A 15,088-nucleotide genomic window follows, 5' to 3' on the forward strand; every position below is an offset into this window, starting at 1 on the left:
ACCTTCTCCAACAAGCAGAGGGAACTGGCTGCATCAGCAAACACCATGATCCACGGGAAGCCTGTTGAAGGAGTTGAGGAGTACAGATACCTGGGTACCATCTTCGACAGCCTGCTGAAATTCTCCTCCAACACAGAGGAGATTCTCAGGAAATGTCAGCAGCGGAAACGCCTCCTTAGGAAGCTCAATTCCTTTGGAGTCAGCAAGAACATCCTCCTGACATTCTACTACGCCTTCATTGAGAGCATCATCACGTTCTCCATAACCTGCTGGATCTACTCCACAAGCCTCTAGACCAGAAACCGCCTGCAGAGCATAGCCACGGTCTGCTCTGAGATCATCAGACTTCCTTACATCGGACTGTACAACTGTCGACCATCTACGAGCAGCATACACTCAGGTTAGCTGGTCAGATCATGTAGGACCCCTCACACGCTCTTTTCCCAGCGTTTGAGTGGCTCCCCTCAGGACGCCGTCTTCGCTGTAGGACCTGGGCAACCTTCGTCCCCAGGGCTGTCCAGCTCCTTAACTCCTGACCATCTCCCCTCCCTGGACACCATCACCCCCCCCCTCCCCACTCCGGACACCCTCCTCCCTGGACACCATCACCACTCCGGACACTATCACCCCCGCACCAACTCCGACACCCCACTGTGGACACCATCACCCCCCCTACCCACTCCGGACACCATCATCCCCCCTCCCCACCCCGGACGCCATCATCCCCCATCCCCATCTACCCACACCCGGACTAACAAGCTGTGAACTGGTTACCTACCTCTACTCCTGACCTCAAAGCTGTGAACTTTTGTTCTGATGCACTACCATGTTACACTGTTGTATATGGGGTTGTGTGTGTATTAGATCAAGGGACACATTATGCAAAGGTGACCTTCTGGTGTGTTGTAAATCAAAAGACAAGCTTGTCACACTGTGGTTTCCTTTGTTTTTCATGTGAAAAATCACATTTAATGAGTTGCACCTTGAGAGAGAGAGAAAGTCAGCCTCGTCAGCAAATAGTGACTTGCAATCGTTTACTCACAACTCTGATTTCCCTCAGCTGTATTCTCCTTCCTTCAGATAATGTTCAAAATATGACACTCATATTACAGTATTTGCTTGACCTGACCCTGAATATCAAGACTATGCCAAACAACTAAAAAAATAAAACTGGAAGAACTGTAACACCATTGTTCTGCTTTCAAATTATTGAACAAGGATCAACTGAGGCAGGGTTGTCCAAGTTGGCAATTGTGGCCTTGGGGGCAGTTGTGGCCATTCAGGCATTTTTTTTGCAGCCCAGTGTATGTTGCTTTTCTTTTGAAAACAAGCAGACTGTTGTTTAATAAAACATTTTTTATTAACTTGAGCCAAATACTTTTTATAAAAAAAATGTAAAAAACGAAACCATGCTTCAGGCTCTGAGGAAAAAAAAAAAAAAAAAAAAAAAAAAGGTAAAGAACAAAAAAATCTAAGTACTGAATTTCCTTTTATTAAAAGTGTCTCTTTTGAAAACCTTTTGATTCTGATATTTTGAACGCCTTACTATTTTTTCCAAAAAAACAAAATAGTTTTACTTTAATTTGTTATTTTGCGTTTTAACAATTTTGGCCCACAAGAGAAAAAAACAAACAAGTTTGTACACCACTGAACTAAAGAGTAAATAAGCACAGTGCAACAAGAGGAAACCATGTCTGAAAGGCACACATCAGTCCACACTAAAAGCTTGTCTCTCTGAAACAAAGGGTTAATAATCACTGAACACCAGGCTCAGCTCGTTAAAAAATCAGTGTCAACTGCTGAGCTACAGAAAGTCAACCGAAGGGGAAAAGAGAAACAGGTCATTTTAACATTTAAAAAAAAAAAAAAAAAAAAAAGTTAAAAATCTTGCCAATCGTCATTTAAGCATCGTCTGTTTTCATTAATTGAAGACTGCAGCACAGTATTTATCCCGAGGCTGAGGGAGTGAGGAGTGTGAGCGCTAGAGGAAGTGAAAGAGAGGAGAATTGACATGCACAGAGCTATGATTTATCCAACCCTTTTCTCAGAGAAGGGGGCTGGTTTTACATCATTTTGAAGCAACGCTGGCAAGTTCTATAGAAAAGATGTGAAGACAGATGACAGTCTTCATGTGTCTGGTTTGTTCTGAAGAAGCAGCTGTATGTGCAGAGGATGGGTGCTCAAATTACTGCTTGTGCCAATCTTCTGATGGTGTTTGAGATTAAATTGAATTGAAGTGATTACAAACAAAATTTAAATGGAGGGCCTGTTCAACAGATCTAACCCTTTAAAGAAACAGTTGACAAGTTATTCTGCATAAAGCCTCTTTACATAATCAAAAAACATGCACAGAAGATCTGAGAAATTAGTTTTCAGAAGAGAAATGCCAAATGTTCCAGCGTCTTACAAATGCTTTTTACTGGCAAAAAATATAATCTTCCTGGAAGTTGTCAATTAAAGAAACTAAAAGATACATGTGACTGCTTATTTGGAATTTTGACATTTTTATATTTATTTGTTATCCGTCTTCTAAGTTTTAACTCGTAGATTTTTGTTTTGTCTTTTAACTGTGTTCTCTCCTGCTGACTTCTTTCTCCATTGCTTGGGCGATATAACTGCTCATAGGTCAATGGGGAGAGTGATGTTCAACTTAATCTACAATGTTCTCAGCACTCAGCTGGAGATGAGTGCATGGAGACCTCACCTGCCTCCATGCACTCACCCTTCCTCATCTATAAAGCCGATCCTGAGCTAGGGCTGAAGGGTCCCTGTTCGTGTTGGCAACAGAAGTTAAGAGCTAATTGTGTATCTTATACTGCAGGATGTTCCTGCAATGTATTATTGGTACATTTGGAATTAATCATTGCAGCACTAATACAATAGCTTCAGGGCAGTTATTTTACAGCCCAACAAACTCAATCCATACTTCCTAAACTAGTGCAACACAATAAAAATAAATTCCTGCTTTTGTCAGTATATCATATCCCAGTTGGCCGTTTTAGAATCGACGCAGGTACCTTCTAATTCTTTATTTTAGTCATTAACCCGAGGTGATTTTAGCAATTTGTGTGAGATAATTTAAAATCACATAAATCAGCTTTGTCGTGTTGATGCAGACGTGAGGTATAAAATGCAGGTGCAGCCACAGAGGGAGTAAATGAGTCTCATTATTCATTCCACAGTTTCCCCCAAAAGGAACTAGCGCTACTAGCGCCTTGGGAAAGGCCTCAGGAGTCTCAAAAGATGTTGAAATACTGACTTGTTGATAATTATTCAGATTATGTAATTGTTATTCTTTATTTGCTGAGAAAAGTATTTGTAGTGTAGAGATAAAGCACAACAGGCCAACATTTAAACTGCTTCCAGTGAGCCTTGCAAAAGGGTCAATGCTTGAATGTTAACACAATTGTATCCTTTCAGGTTGGCGCAGACGACGTGAGGGCTCCCTAATAATGTGATATAGGTGCTGGATTTTCAAGCCAAACTTCTGGACATTGAGCTAAAGAAAATACTCATCAAAAAAAGGAAACTGGAGGGGGAGAATTAGAGTACTACTTTTTTTTTTTCCTGCAGGCACGTGAAAAGGCTGGGGTATATCAACAAAACTCCCAAGCACCCCAAGTTATTCACTGAGAGAGACAACTACACATGAAGTTCTTTGTGTTTACGAACACACAAACAAGAAGCAAAAACGCAGGCAGGACCTCTCACTACCTCTGAAGGTGAGATAATGAGTCAGCACAGGCATGCAGTCCAACAGTATATATAATCTCCCCACACCTGGATTTAATCAAGGTCAATCAGCCACAAACACACCTGACTCTGCACTGAGGGGATTCAATCACCAGCCTCAGTGAGAAGCTAGAGAGAGAGAGTGTGTCCTCAGAGTTACATGCTTTTAATCATTTAGCAGATATACGTGTGCTTCTTTACAAACAATGATTAAGTTGTAATAAAGGGCAGTAGGCTTTGTCTGAAAAGATGCATAAGAGGTTTATTTATGGTCTTTGGGTAAGAACAAGCTAGCTGTTGGCCTATTCTATCAGGGTTTTATCATTGTAAACAATGAACAATGCAAGTTATTTTTGACAATAATGTTTAACTTTTATCTAGAGTGTGCTCAGGTTTAGGAGGAGATTCAAGAAAAACAAGTTCTGGCACAATTAAGAAAAAAGAAGCAGACACACTAAGGCCTTTCGGCAGAATACAGTGTGTAAAAGGAGAATCTGTAATCAACATTGACTTTAGCAACATGCTACTGACTGTTATTGTCTCGACAGTACATGCTGGTTTGGGTCAGAAAATCTGAGATAATTTTTTTGCCAGTGGGCATTGCTTTCTAAACTATTTTGGCAGATGGTGAAAAAATGAGCGGAGATTTAATCGAAAACAAATTATTTGAAAATACTGAAAACATCTGCCTTTTTAGTCTAACACACATAGTGCTTCTTAAGGTTTGAATAATAAATGAAGAGTATTTTTGCAATAAAACTTCTTTAGATTGTATTTGATCAATTGGATTTCAAGAAAGAGTTAAAATAAAAATGTGCCATCTTGGTCACAAAATTGGTAATCTATTGGGCCTGTTGGCCAAGTGGTTAGTGTAAGCCTCAATAGTTCAAGTGGGCAATAATTCTTCAAGTGGGCAGCCTGGGATGTTGCCTGTGGCTCCAAGCATGTCGTTCCCCACTCTCTCTCTCCCCAACTCTATCCACTGTTCTTTCTCTAGAAAAAAGGCAACAAAAACTTGAATTAATCTTTTTTTAAATAAATTGAAATGTTATAATTCATAAATTGGGCGGTGAAATCCCTGTGAGATCTGGACACCAATCACAAAGGAAAAGACTGTGAAAATGTCAGATTTAATTTAACAAAAAACTCCCTAAATTTAAATTTAGATTGCAGATTTGTTTTTTGTTTTTTCAAAAAAGAAAAAAAAGTTAAATCATATTTTAAATTTTGAGACTATGTTTCATCGGGTTATGTTTAACGACATCAGTGTGACTGTGTCAATTAAAGGGAAATAATGAAACCAGATAAACTGAAGAGAGGAAAAGAAAAATGGGTCTCAACAAATGGGCCTGTGACATGTGTTGACAGTTCATTATGGTTGGTAAATGAAACCATGAGGGGGCGGCTCAAAGAGCGACTGGAGCTCTAATTGGAGCGGATGGGAGAGATTCTCATCTCATTAGAATATCAAAACTATTTACACGCTTACGCCTCTGACAACTGGAGATTTGATGTTTGCATAAATCTTCAGAGAGATAGTCTGTTAGCATGCCTTTGTTTACAAAAAAAATCCATGCTTAGTTAATTTCTTCCTGCCTACCAATCACTGTTCAGCTCAAAAAAAGTTAAAAAAACAACACAAACCAAATACACACTTTATTACTGAACTACTGGACCACTACTCTGTTTTAAATCAGCTTGGATCCAGAGTTGCATTTAAATATTGACTTAACCTAACCTAACCTCAGGTGTGTGGTTAGATTACTTAACTATCGCTCCAAAATTGACTCTTTTTTTTTTTTTTTTTACTCTGTTGCAATATTATCATTAAAAAAAGATTGTATGAAAGAGATAAGATACATTTATACATACAACACAAATATAAGCCCGACAAGACAGGTGGGAGGGGGTAGTCCTTGTGGAATTCACTGATCAAGAGTGGAGACTAAACTTTCAAATGACACAACAATCATCCATGAAGTTCTGCGCTCTGATCATAGACTGTAAACATTCAGCTCTGATGGATAGGTTTGGAAACACGCCACTTCACTGGCGGCAGACATGCACAGTCTGGAACATTTGAACCCATCAGGCAAACACGATCAGATCAAGCATGTACATGGATCTTGATCGGAACAACGATTGGCATAAACCACTCCTAACCCTAATTGCAGCCAGTGAGGCGTGCGTGTGTGTTTCTTTCCAAGTGGTCACCTCCACAGTTGCATCCAAACACTAATTAAGTGATCTTTGATTTAAGAAACAGCATATGAAGAGACAGCTGCATTTGATTTAACGTGATGGGCATGCTATTTCAAACACCTTGTAGGCTATATGCTTTTGAAGTACGTCTTACAAATTATCACACAGATAATGGCATAGTGTTTGTAATTACACGTCTGTTTGACTTTTTTTTCTTTGTTTTTTTTTGATTAACCAATCACAGCTTCTGAAAGAAATGTGTCATACCTAGTAACAGGGTCACACATGCCTCCTGACTAGGATACAAGTTTTTGTCCTTTCCTTGCTCACATAACGTTCCTAAATCACGCATAACATGAGACTCCTTGCAAGGATGTTTTAAGCTAAGTTAGATGCTCTCTGAGAGGATTCTCAGAATGTTTGTGACTCTTCAAAGCAAGTCTCAAGCTGGTGGCCAGAGTAACTGCATGTTTTGCATCTTGCTGTTGATTTTGTTATCTCATCAAATGATCCCTCTCTGAGAGAAGTGAGGTGTTGTGATGGAATTCTTGTAATACACTGAGTGTTAGTCTATGTTTCCAGGTGGTGTCTCCTCCTGCTGTGCGTATTCTGTGCTGGCTGAGAGGAACCTCAGGGTGCTGGTGGATTAAACGAGTGTGTCAGAATTTACGTAGTCCAGATTCTCTCTCTCATCCCTGCAGCTCAGCCCAGGGAGCAACAAGAAGTTATTAAATTCCTCACACACAAAAATTCAAGAAATCTAAATATATGTTATTAAAATTCATTACTTGGCCTCAATAGGGGTAAAGCTTAATATTTGTTTCAAGTTTTTTTCTGTGCATTGTCTTTGGCTTAGAAGTAGATCAGGGTTATTATGGTGTCTATGATATGCTCTGGAATTTGTCTTATATAATTAATTCCCTCTTGATGAACTGAAGCCATGTCTCTGATTTGCATATCCAGTCACTGAACAGTTCTGTTATTCCTGTAATTATAATTTCAAAGAAGAGGTCTAACTGTCTTCGTCCTTGGAGAGTAAATAATATTTGGCTTTTACAAGAATAGTTTCATATCCAATCTATCTAATTGTTTTCCTGAGCCTTTTTTCTTTGATTAAGATTTTCTTTTGCTTCCACAATGTTCCTTTGTTTTATATTCCAGTATCCTCGTGCATGAGCTGGAAATGTGCAGATTACTGGCTTCGTAATTCCTTTTACTATTATTTGTGGTACTGAGTCTGATTGGCATGTGTGCTTTCTTCATCAGTGCTTGGCTCCAGTTCAGCGACAAATCTACTGTATTTCTCCACAAGTCAACGACAACCTCTCCCATTTTGCGCTGACAGCCAACTCTTTGGATGAAAAGGTGATGAGAGTGCAATGTAGTACAATGGGAATTTGGCCACCCATGCATGTTGAAATGAGCCAGTCGGAGGTGTCCCTGTGAGACCAAAAGTTATGGAATATTGATGAGTCATAATTGCAACTATTTTACATTTTAATTTTGAAAGTTCATACAAAAATACACAGTATTCATGATAAAATACTGAATATGTTTTAGGGACAGAGTGAGTACACACAGTAAGTGTTTCATGTAGACAGGGTGATCCAGAATGAAGTTAACAATTCCAGCCGGGATATTTATCCCATCTACCCCTGCGTGTACTGAAACTGAAGTTCAAATGCTAACTGTTGATAATTCTTCCAAGAAATCAATGTTTAACTAGTTCATTAAAATGTTTTATTGACAAAAGAAAAATAAAAAAAAAGAACAGCTTAAACGTCAATAGTTGAATGCTGAGATTTAGGGAACTGGACTTTATGTTTGAGTAAAATCGTCTTGAATTTTTTGAGTAGTCAAGTGTGGATAACGCCACTTCACTGAAAACATGCCAAGTATTGTTGCTAATGCTATTAGGGTTGAGCGCATAAGATAGATCCTTATCCCAGCTGCCTCACACTCTGCAGCAAACCGCCCCAGTGTGCGTTGGAGGTCCAGGTTTGATGGAGCCAACAGGACTACTTCATCTGCAAAAAACAGAGACGAGATCCCGTGGTCCCTAAACTGGACCCCCTCCGGCCCCTGGCTGCACTTGGAAATTCTGTCCACATGAAAAGAACCGGTGACAAGGGGCAGCCCTGCCGAAGGCCAAGACGCACTGGGCACAGGTTCGACTTACTGTCGGCAATGCGAACCAGGCTCCGGACAGCCCTAGGCAAAGGGCCCTGGACCTTATACTCTCAAAGCATCCCACACAGGACGCCATGGTCAAAGTTTTTCTCTACATCCACAAAGCACATGTGGATTGATTGGGCAAACACCCATGAGCCCTAGAGCACCCAATGGAGAGTGTAGAGCTAGTCCAGTGGAGAGCTGGTCCAGTGTTCCGCGGCCGGGGTGAAAACTGCATTGTTCCTCTTGGATCTGAGGTTCCACTAACGGGTGGCTCCTCCTCTCCAGTACTCCAGAATAGACTAGAAGATAGAAAAGATTGTAAACATGTGAAAGCTTGGGCCAAGGTGATAAAATGTTTCACCTCGAAAGGGTAATAATTTTTAGGCAAAATCGTAATTCTGAAATTCTTAAGCCACCTCATTTTCTTGACTCAATGTCTGTTAGGTGTTATCAGTCCCTCGAGGATAGCAAGACAAGCTTGGTCCATGCAGTGTTAGTGAAGCAAAAAACAGAAGTCTTCAGGGGAAAGAACTCCCACTCACACAATGGACACCTGCAGAAAGTAAAACAGGTCAAGACTCCAGCGGCCTGATAAGGAAGAGGACTCATGAATTAAAGAGTGGCGGAAGGAATATGACATTTTTCTGTCATTTTCTGTCTCTCAGGACCACTTGCTTGTTGGTTAAATTACCTGGAGAAAAGCTGGCACAATTTGGACTGATGTTGACGAGATCCACACAATACCTCATCTCTGCTGGGAAGGACTGAATGGCATCTGAAATTCTAATTACTTTCAGGAAATCTGAAAGATAAAGGAATTACATTATCATAATAATAGATCATTTGTCTCTGCCTTTTTACCTATTTGTCTTAGAAGCTTTTCTTGCAAATATCATTCCAGATTGGATGAATGTTGTTTTTACAAGGCTCATTGCCATTTAATTACAACAGCCAGTGGGAGCCATCATCATTCCCAATCAGTGTGTATAGAATGTTCACTTCACCTAGGTTTTAATAGTCACATATTACGTACTTGGCTTGCATCTGATCAGTATTGCTTCAAACTCTGCTGCTACAACCAAAAAAGCCCAAAACAAGAACTATGACTTTTTTTCTTTGAAGGGACAAATGAGGAACACCTGCTTTTTATTAATCTCCTGCAAAGAAGCAGGTGAAATAGACTTCCTGAGTCCGATTCAATACACATGAAGCAGCTATTTCTCCCTTTGAAAAGAGGTTCCGGTGTCACATATGGCCTCTTTTGGAGGGCATTCAAAGTGAACGAGAGCCTGAGGGGAATAAAGGAGGAGTCCATAACCTGTGGAGGCGATCTGCATTGAGCTGCCCCTGGTAGTGCTGGTTGGGATGACAAGACAGAGGTGACAGCGTGATGGATATTATTAGTGGGATCTTTGATCAGACACAAAGAAGATGAATTCTGTGGCTCCAGCATAGAAATGATGGCTGTCGGGGAAGAGTCGTGGAGGGGATCACTGTGGAACAGAGAAAAGATGCAGAGCAGAGGGTGTTCTGTCCTGGTCATAGTTCAGAGATGGGTTGGCTGTATTTGAAGTAATTCGTCAGAGGTAGGTGACATGTTCCAGATTAAATTTTGTGTTTTAGTTACTAAGGACAATTCTTATCATGTGAGGATTCTGAGAACAGTCAGCTAAGAATATATATGTATCTCTCCATTTGTTTCTTTGAAAGTTTAGTCCCAAATGTGTGATTTAATATTTCCCCTCTCTTATTGTTGCTCATAACATGTCATGAATTTATCCTCAGCAACCCCTGTCAAGCTCCTCAAATGTTGAATAAACAAATTAAGGCTGTGATAGATAATTTTTTCAATTGTTTTAAAATGTCATGGGTTATGTACATCCTGTGTCAGATCATCCCAATGCCTTGTACTTCTGGGTGGCAGGCAGTGTAAGCAGAAAAAAACTTGACAACCAATATTGCGGATTTGGTTGTGAAACGAAAAAGTATTCAAACTGAAAAAAAACTGGCTCTCCTCAGCCTTCTCAAAACAACACATTTACTTAAGCATTAATTACCAGTCCTCTTAGCCAACCAGGAGCTTCAATCAGTGCTAGATTGACTCCAGCTGTAAATAATCACACTTCCCCTGCAGAGAATGAGATGCAAGAAGCCTGTTTAAACAAAGGAAACAATAATTCACTCCATATGTCAATGAAATATATCACGTAAACATTGGGTTTTATCTTTAAATAAGGGAAAAAAAGTGTTGTGTCGTGCTGAATCATAACCAGCTACTTGATCTGTCGAACACACATTTATGATTATTTGTTGTTACATTGTGTTTCTTTGTTTCCAGCAGTACCACATCCCAACAATGTTACCGCAATTTTAGATAAGTCGAGTTGCAACATGTCAAATCACTTCAAGCAGTAATAGGAAAATATACTCAAGAGTCTGACCCAGGTTGTTAGAAAAAGAGATGTTCTTTAACTTGTCAGGTGTCTTTGACTTCTTCATGCCCCCAATTACCTTTTTGTACCTCCGACTGTCTCCTGACTGCTCTCCTGAAGACACCATTATTTAATCTTTTTTTCTTTTTTTTTAAAAGACTGCTGGAATTACTTTCTCCTCAGTGTTGAACTTTTACTTGACAGATTTTTGAAAACAAGAGGAAGTAAAATACAAATGATCTTCATTATTGTTGACCTAACCGTTTTGGAAAGGTTTCCATTTCTAAGTGCAATTCTACAGTGTTCAATAACTTTTTGACAAGCTCTGCATTCATGACCTGCAGAGTGGAAGTCGGATTTCTCGCTGAAGCCTTTTCTCACCTTAAACCCACTAAGATGCCCTCATTATTGCTGGAAGGGAAATATTTTATACTGATGTGATTCCTTTCTGCAGATGCTGCCCTTATACCGAACTAATATTGTTTTGCAAGATATCATCTGTCTTTATTTTACAGAAAAGTCTGAACCGCACCAAAAACAAATGATGCTAATCACAAAGACATTTGCTAGTTCAATAAGTGCATGATGTGAAGTTCCCTTTTCTGTCCTCTTTGTCTTATTGAACTCAATAATAAACCTTGTCTGCATACTTTTCGTGGATGCTGCATTCATTGGCTTCCTTTCATCACTGGAAACTCAATGAACTGAATAACCCTCTTTGTAATAACCTCACAGACTTCAAAACAAAAATCGGGTTATTTCTGCTGCACAGGGCTTATTTGGTCAGGGGCTGATGTTGATGCACCCTGACATGTTTTATACCTCTTCGCTGCTTCAATAGTTATCTTGTGTTTTGTGACCTTTTATTCAGAGGAAAGACATAACAGAGAAAACGTGGAGTCACAATATGTTATGGCTGAATTGAATGGTTTTCACTTTGCTTTCATAAATGCATTATGTAAATGGCAGACGCGTTTTCGACTGCAGGTTAGAAAGGTAAACCTTGGAATCAACGGCGTTAGAGGAAGTTTGACATGGTGGTATTTTTATTGTTTCTTTTGCTCCAGTCTGCCAAGTTATAATCATTCATGCCTTTGAATTGTACCAGCACAGTTTAAAAGTGTGTAAGTGTTTCTCCATCTCACCGTTAAGCTAAATTTGGCATCAGGTCATGTTGAAATCCAAATGTCCTGGGAAAAAAAAAAAAAAAAAAGCTTCGCATTTGATGTCTTAAAACTGAAATCTATAAACATGAACATTTTTACATCGTAAATTTAACAATAATTAAGCTTCCTGTGAATTTAGTTGAAGCTCATTACCCAAGCAAGATGTTCAAATTGAAATGAAAGGTCCACCAATTGGCACAAGCACCTAAAAAAGAACAAGACAATCCTTTATTCATCTGACAGATGAACGAAGAAAAGTAAAGACATTTACTTTTAGTGATGACATTTTGATCCGCCACTTACTCAGTTTATGCATATGTTTACATGTTTAAATGATATGTGCTGTCGCCAACCCTGAGACGGTGAAATTCTCGGTTCTTTCCAGTTTTCTGCCCAATAAAGTGAAGGCTGCATGGGTGTCAGCATAGCACTCACATAATGACTAGATGTTGAGACTAGACTGGACTGGATTAGAAAAAACTGAGCCAAAACACAGACTAAGACAATGAATTCAAAGGCTGGATATAGATGAAGACAATTTGTGTTGAACATGACAATACACCCATCCTGAGAGGCTGTTCTAATGGAGATTGTTAAATGTTGGAATGCAAACATTGTTACACTAAGATTCCAACATGTTCATGTCATTTTAGCAAGGTGCATTTGTGAATTAGCCTAAACTCTTAACTGCATAAAAGGAAGTACTGAACAGACTGAAAGTGCAAATGTAAAACAAATAAAACAGTATGAAAAGTCAAAGGATTGCCCAAGTTATCACAATTCATAGAGTAGATATATATATATATATCAAAAAAACAACTTGGCGATTCAGTAGTTATTTTATTTAAAGGCAGGGTAGGTCTTTTCTCCAGATACACTTTTTAAGATTTTGGTTGAACTTGTCTTTAGGTCCTGGCAGTAATTGATAATTCATGTGCTCTGAAAAAGAAACAAAAAAATCTGTCACCTGTAGCAAACTTTGACCAATGTTGACACTTGGTTCACTCGGACACTTGGTTCATAAAAAACACTTTTTATGAACCGATCAAGCCTCTCCACCCCATGCATGCACGAGGCCACACTGAAATCCGCATCTGGACAACTGGCACTACTACATTGTAAGTGAGGGGCGTGGCTTTTGAGGGCGCACAGTGGGGAGGGGGTGGGTGAGAGAACGAAGAGGATGCTGTTTTCAAAATCCTGCTAGGTTTTTCGATAAATTACCAACCGTGCCTTTAATACAACAAATGCGTTGAAGCATCCTGATACAAAAGATACCATTGTATGGCAACAGCTCAGCTCAGCTCAGCTCAGGAAGAGAGGGTTCTGCAGAGTGTTTACAGCTGAATGCACAGCTGCATCTACCTCCCTGCAGGACTTATATATAACAGAATCAGAGCCAACAACTGAGGGATGAAGCTGTTACGGTCAGCCAAGCACTACTAGAGTCAAACAGCCGTGTACAAAAGACAGAGACAGAGTTTCTTTACCTTTGTCACCAAGCATGTGAACACCACATCCTGTTTTGAACACCAGAGAGCGAAAAGAGAAATATTCTGTTCACAAAGGTAAAACCTTGAACACATGTACACACTTTACGAATTGCTCTAGAAGTTACAGACAGAACGTGTGAGCTTTCTAAACAGCTCTGAGTGGATCACAGGGGCCTTTAGCTCTGCAGGTAAATGGGCTGCAAGGCAATCTGTTTCTGTCTGTCCCACTTAGACAGAGACTGCAACAGGGAGCTGATGTTTGGAGGAGCTGCAGAGGCACTCAAGGGGCTTCCACCACCTGGGTGAATACATTCTCTGTGTCACTGGGCTGAAAAAGGAAATCTTCAGGGTCTCAGAGTATCTCATCAGATCTCTTGTTGATCTATCACCTGATATGTCTGATTTTTTTTTTCCTCATTCTTACAGGCTGTGTGATTAGAAAACAATCAGTCTTCCTTCCTGTGCGGGGACACACACTTCTATGTTTCTGTCAGGCTGCAGAGACATTATTAGTACACGGCCCAGGTAGCTGTCATTTAAGCACCAACAGTGTCAACCTGCATGGCTTGTCTTCTCTACAAATAACACACACAATTATTTCCTCCTGTCCTGTTGTGTGGAAAATTAACTTTCCTTTTATAACTTTATGAATGACAAGTGTTTAAGTTGAAATACGTCTGGAGAAACAAACAAAAAACACAAAACAGAAAAATTCAGATATGAAATTTTAACTGCACTGATAGCAGTGTGAGCTTTACATATATTTACTTATTGTACATGATTCCTGTTGGTGACGGATTATTATCATATCAAACCATCCAGCTCTACAGCGTATAACAGCATGATGGTAGTTGAACCTTGATCTGAGCTCTTTACCGGACTGCCTGTTGTTGGTTAATGTCTGAAGGAGCACAGCAGTTGGAGAGTAAAAGGCCACAGCAGGTTACCACATCATTCTCCCCTCGTGGAGTAAAGGTCTCACTTTGAGATTGATAAATGTTAATTACTCCTACCTGACATCAGCCAGGGGAATGCAACAACGTGATCGTAAACGAGGAATCAGTGATGAGGACCGGCCTGTTTATTTACTGATTTCTGTAGATAATGAATTTGTTTGTGGTTACATTAAATATTTTGACCAGTTTTTCTTATCTTAACACATAAAACCAACAGAACTGCTGAACCAGTGCTTGTATCTTGCTTTCCAGTGCATTTCAGTACTGATGCTTTAGATATTTCTTTTTACCATCATTGGTTTTCTTTCTGTCAAAATGTACCCAAGTATTTTATCTGGAATTTCTTCTTTGTCATCCTGAATGTTTCTCATTAAAAGGAGTGATGATGAAACATGAGAGTTGGATTGCAGGGGATGCAAACACACAAACAGCTTGAAAAATAATTAAAGTAAATGTAAACAAAAAAGAACCAAATAAGTATTTATTTGGTGTACTCGAGTGTCCATACATTTGTCCTTATTAATCATGTAGATCAGCAAAGTGTCTCACTCCGATTATGCCCAGTGGCATAGCTGATCAATACTTCACTGTTTGGGGGGGTTTTTTCATTAAAAGAGAAACACACTCTGAAGAAACACAAATAACAGAAACTGGATCTCAAAAAGCTGCTGAAATGACTTACAGACAATGACAATGATGTTCAAAAAAATAACCATGGTTGAAAAAGAGGTCAGCAATTAGTTGTGATTGTTTTTAAAAACACAACACACTGCTATGATACTTGGAAATGATGTTCATTATTGTTTTGTAATTCATATGGCACTGGACTCTTGTTTAAGAAATGGATTTAAAAAAACACAAAACCTTTTGCTCATACATCTGTCTGATGTGGTAACCAAACTGGTACAAACTGGTAACTGTCTGCTTGTGGT

Source organism: Symphodus melops (assembly GCF_947650265.1).
Source record: "Symphodus melops genome assembly, chromosome: 16".
Lineage (NCBI taxonomy): Eukaryota > Metazoa > Chordata > Actinopteri > Labriformes > Labridae > Symphodus > Symphodus melops.